Consider the following 6,000-nt stretch of genomic DNA (forward strand, 5'->3'; position numbering starts at 1 on the left):
GGGAATGTGGACCTTGGTGTCCGTAGGGGGAGCGGAGCTCTGGTTCTCGGGGACGCCGAGGTCCTTGTTTTGTTTTCGAATCTCTAGTTCTTTTAAACCGCGCTCGTGTTCGGATGCGAGCTTCTTCTCCTCCAGCTCCCTCTGGCTTTTTTTCTCTTCCCGTTCTCCCTGTAGCCGTAAGTGTTCCAGGGCTATCTTTTTTTCCGCTAGTTTCAGTTCCCCATCTAAGCGGAGTCTAGCCAGTTCAAACTCGTGGAGCCAGCTCCTCTTCCATTCTCGGGCCTCCTCGGGAGAGAGGCCCGCTCTTCTTTTTTCTTCGGGGGTTGCAATTGTTTCTGTGGTCTCGATGTTTTCGTTTTGGGGTGGGGACGCTCCCGTCTCCACCCAAGACTCCAGGGCGTGCTTGAGATCGTCTTTGGTGCTCAGTCCCGTGGTAGCGATACCCAAGTCTATGCAGAATTGCTTCAATTGCTTCAATTCCTTGTGACTGTATTCTTCCAGCCGTTCCATCTGGAATTTTGCGGTTGTTCCGGTTTCTTTCGTCGACATGGTTGCTGTGTGTAGTGGGGCGAGTTACTCTCCGTACGATTTGCGTCGGCTCGAATCGCGCCGCTGGCCACCAATGTTAGACGGGGAATCTCAGGGTCGGCCGAGCAAGGGGGAGAGGCCTCCTGGCGAGGGCCCTCTCCTTAGATCGTACGGACAAGCAACTACCCCCCCACAGATGGACGCCACACAAAGATAGGTTCTGCACACTTTTATCGGTATTCTTAGGCAGGTTATACTTAAGGATACAGCAGGAACAGGATACTGTGATCCCTTCAATTCTAGTCTCTGGGGGAAGGGGGTAGCGGGACAGTCTCGGTACCGGTCTGGTACAGGGGTATCTGGCGTACAGCTCTCAATCCTTGAGCTGGAGGGTTCTCTGGTAGGGGCCTTCACGGATGGTTCACGAAGATGAGCCGCGGCAGCGCCAGCAGGACTCCAAGGATGTTTCATGAAGATGGGCCGCGGCAGCGCCAGCAGGCCTTCAAGGATGGTTCACGAAGATGAGCCGTGGCAGCGCCAGCAGGCCTTTAAGGATAGTTCACGAAGATGAGCCGTGGCAGCGCCAGCAGGCCTTTAAGGATAGTTCACGAAGATGAGCCGCGGCAGCGCCAGCAGGCCTTCAAGGATGGTTCACGAAGATGAGCCGCGGCAGCGCCAGCAGGCCTTCCAGGATGGTTCACGAAGATGAGCCGCGGCAGCGCCAGCAGGCCTCCAAGGATGAGTTCGTCTCGGTGTCTCTCGACTCCAGGATACAACTGCCTTCCTGCTCTGGAGCTGCCCCAGTTATAGGTCTGGCGCCCTTTGATGTCCGGACCCTCGCACTTGGAGGTCGGGGGGTCCGGAATGAGTGAGTCCAGACACCCAGCAGGGGGGTAGAGCCAGCGCCCAGGGAGACCGGGGCGATCGAAACCAGGCTGATGGGGGACCATCGAAACTCTTTCTCCCATTGACTCGCCAAGTGGTCTCTTTACCCCCTGGGTGGATGGTGGTGCCTCGATGTCAGGGCTTGGCTGGGCCTGAGGCGGAGGTCGACCCGAGGCCTGGTCGTGGAGGGTCCAAGATGGCGGCTGGGCCGGGGACGGTGGTTCTGGAAAGGGTCCGGGCCAGCCGAGAAGGTTGCGGATGCGAGTCTGAATTCCGTCGGGGAAGAGCTGGGGGTGACCTGGAGGGTTGAAGGTGCGGCTCTTGTCCGGGGAACAGGGGTAGTGGTAGTCCGGGACCCGCCATGCGGGAGGGGTCGGACCACGCCACGAGGCCGGTCCAACATTCACTCAGCTACCCGGACCAGGAACTAAGCGGAGACAGAGAAACAGGGCGCCATGACCCAGGAAACGTCTTCCAAACAAAGGGCGAAATGGCGAGAACACTTTGGCGAGGAGCCCCACGCAGGGCTCCCAGATCTGGAGCAAATTATGAAAGAGCGCCATGATGCCCTGCGGGCCGTGACAGCATTAAAAGCCTCACCACCCTCAGATGACTTGGAGAGAGCCCCGCAGCTGTTCTCGGCGGGCGAGGAGGATAGCGACAAAACATCATCCAGGGGGGACTCGATCACCCTACCGCAAGACACCCCTCAGACAGCAGATCTCATAAGTTAGAGACTGAATAAGTTGACACTACTGGGACTTCCATGGAAACGCTCTCTTAAGACTTTCGCACCACACAGATGCAGAACAGCCCTATGGAGGGTGGGTCGAGGACCCTCTCCGCAACCACAGTCCTCCCTAACTACACAAGTACCAATGTCCCGTATCGACCGGGGACCAGATGACACACACTGATCCTTCATAGACCTGCCTCTGGACTGCCCTCGCATACACAAACCGCCACCCCATTGTTGTTAACAGCTTGTTCACGCTCTCCTTTCTCCGGAGCGCCAGTATGGACGTATCGCCCAGGCGATAGGTCCCCAGAAACTGGACTGTTCCCCCACCCCAGTTCATAGTTCACCCACCCCAAACACCATGTTCTCTTCTTGCCTCTCATCTACAGGGCAAGGACGCACACTGACGATTTCAAACAGCTTCGAAAGCAATCTCCACCAGCTCGAGGTGGGGCAGCCACCCCCCCAGGGTCCCAGAGCGGTCAGGGCATAATGTCGTATCCAGCATGGCACATGCAGACTTTCAGTTTTTAACCCTAAATGTTCGGGGGATGCACACAACCAGGAAACGTTATGCGATCTATGCATATATTAAGAGGCAGCAGGCACAGATCATATCCCTTCAAGAGACCCACCTCACTAAAGAGGAATTATGCAAACTTCAGAAAAAATGGCGTTGCCATTTCTGTGCCACGCCCACGACCTATTTGGCCTCCGCAAGGGGAGCACTGATCTGGATCCGACTCGGAGTGCCCTTTTGCAAGACCGGTAGGGGTGTGGACCCAGAGGGTCGTTACGCGTTCCTGGAAGGGATATTGGATGGGCAGCCCATCCTCGTAGGCAGCATCTACGCCCCTAATGTAGATCAGGCACCATTTTGGGAAACCCTAGCAAATACATTGGCGGGATTCACACGCTCCCCATGGATACTAGGAGGAGACTATAATTGCTCCCTAGACCTCGCATTGGATAGGACCCACCCCCAGCCCACTCGCACACACCGCATTCCGCGCCTGGACAGCCCACTGGTCCCTAGCAGACACGTGACGGCACACACCCGACCACCAAAATCTACTCCTTTCACTCGATCCCTCACAACTTGGAGGTCCTTTTGGATCGCTTCATGTGCACACAGTCTCTCCTTCCATGCATCAGACACTCGGACTACCTGGGTAGGGTCATCTCAGATCACGACGCACATTTAGTGTCACTCACATGGATGCCACCCGTTCCTCCGATCCCCACTTGGCACCTCCCTAGGGACTGCCTTTTGGAACCAGTATTCCACTGCGAGCAATCAGACATTATCCAAAGCTACTTTGCTGAAAACAAAGGCACTACACCCACTAGGTCCCTAGAATGGGACGCTTTTAATGTGGTCCAGTGAGGAGCGTGCATAAGGTAAATTACTGGAGTGAAGCAAACACTAGAGAGGGCGGTACTCAGGGCAAAACAACAACTAGCACAGTTGTCTAAAGAGGAGGATCAACAGGAGCTTCTCCCTATGCAACTGATAGGGGCCAAAACCATGTACGAGGAGGCATGTGCTGATCTTCGGCGTTATAATTTTCACACATATACCACTAAAGTTCACAAGGAAGGAAACCGCGCCGGCACGCTGCTAGCTTGGTTTATTCGCCAAGATACGCAAACACAACTGATTACAGGCATCCGTGGGGGACGTGTTATATGTGCAGGCTGACATTTTATCGGCCTTCCATGACTACTACTCTGAGCTTTACAAGGAACCACCCCAGGAACGGGGGGAACACACCCAGAACATATTGGCCACAAATGCTATAGTCCAAATTACACATGAGGCACACATGACATTGGATGATCCTCTCACACCGACGGAGCTCAAATCCGCCGCTTTCCCAATAGAACTGTATTCCACATTCTCTCAGCAGCTGGTTCTGCAGCTGGACATAATCTTTCGGGAGGCGTTGGAGGTGGGACAACTCCCCCAATGAATGTGGGAATAAGTGCTGGTAAAATTTCCAAAACCCGATCGGGATCCTCTCCTCCGATCCTCCTAATGCCGCATCACCCTCCTGACGTCAGACTGCAAAATTCTGGGGAGGATTCTGGCAGATAGACTCACAGAGATACTGCTCAGACTAGTTCACATGGACCAGAGTGGGTTTGCCCCTGGGAGGAACACCTCCCAAAATATATGCCGCCTTTTCAGGTCCAGGACGGGGTTCGGGACAGATTCTCTCGCGCAGCGTGCCTCGTTCTGGATTTGGAGAAGGCATTCGACACCCTGGCGTGGCTGCACCTCTTTGAGACACTTCAATGGGTGGGCATTGGGCCCTAATTTATAGCGTATACTCGGCTATCATACACCAACATTTCCACAAGGGTTATAATAGGCCATTACATATCCTCTCCCTTCCCGATCATGCGGGGCACACGCCAGGGGTGACCCCTGTCCGCAGTTATCTTTGCCATCGCCATGGAACCGATGACAGTGAGGCTGCAGGAGGTGGGCGTACATTGGGGCATTGCGTCTCCCTTTATGATCTCCTCATCTACGTAAGAGATATTATGGCAGACTTCTGCTCCCTCTGGTCCACACTCACAGATTTCGAGGAGGCCGCAGGGTTGCGTGTGAATTGGGAGAAATGCTCTATCTAGCCCCTGCACCCGAATGCCCCACAATGAGAAATTTGAATCGGAGAGTCCTCGCTGGCATGGACGGGCGACGCCCCACGTTACTTGGGTATCAGACTCTCCCATGAACCCCGGGACCTCCTGGAAGGCAACAACTACCGAGCCCTCCGTGGACTTAAAAGTCAAGTTAGTTTCTGGCGAACCCTACCTTTGGCTCACAGCAGGAGGGTAGCCTTATCCAAAATGATAATGGTGCCTCGACTGCTTTACTACTTCGCTAATATTCTGGTTCAGCCGCCACAGTCCTTTTTCCAAGAGCTAGATTCATTACTAATCTCCCTGATCTGGGGTAGGGGCCGTTGCAGGGTGGCCCTGGTGGCCTTGCAGCTGCCTCGCGATAAAGGAGGGCTGGGCGCCCCGTCCTTTGAGGCCTATTTCTTAGCGGCGCAGCTGCAGTAGATGTCACGCTGGACAGCACACCAGAACCTCGGGGAAACAGAGGCCCAAGAAGGACAGATAACAGTCCTGTAGCTGACACGAATGCTCCTTCCAAGTACCACTCCCAACCCAACTCACCCATTACTAGTCAAAACGGCCAGAACCTGTCTCATGCGGATCCACCGTATGTCCAGGGGTTTCCCGCGTATTCCCCATTACTACCGCTGGTGGGACTCCCTAAAGGTCGCAAGTTCTACTCTGTGGGAGATCCCAGGATCTGGACTGAACACCAGTTCACCGAAACAGAGGCTCTGTTCTCTGACGGTCAATTGCTCTCGTTCGCAGGCTTGACAGAGGGAAGCGGGCTTCCAGCTGGCCAATTCCTGCTACACCGGCAGTTGGTGGCGGACTGCAGATGGACCTGGGGTCTAGGGGATAGGGAACCGAAGACCCATCCGGGACTGCACACACTGCTGCATATGGGGGCGGGCAGACACCATATCACGTGAATTTACAAATCCATCATGGAACTAATACACGTACCACTGACGCGCTTACGGCTCCATTGGGATGAGGACTTTGGCCGGGACCACCATGACAGAGAGTGGTTGCTGTCCTTAGAGCACCACAAAAAGGTGTTCCGCAACCAAAGATTAAAAAATGTCCAGTTTAATGTACTACATCGCGCTTATCTTACACCAGTACGGCTTAAGCACTTTTTCCTGTTATCCCACTTGAATGCCCCCGCTGTCACGCTCCGGACGCCCCCTTTCTTCACATGTTCTGGGCGTGCC

This window comes from Lissotriton vulgaris, chromosome 7 (genome assembly GCF_964263255.1).
Source record: "Lissotriton vulgaris chromosome 7, aLisVul1.2, whole genome shotgun sequence".
NCBI lineage: Eukaryota > Metazoa > Chordata > Amphibia > Caudata > Salamandridae > Lissotriton > Lissotriton vulgaris.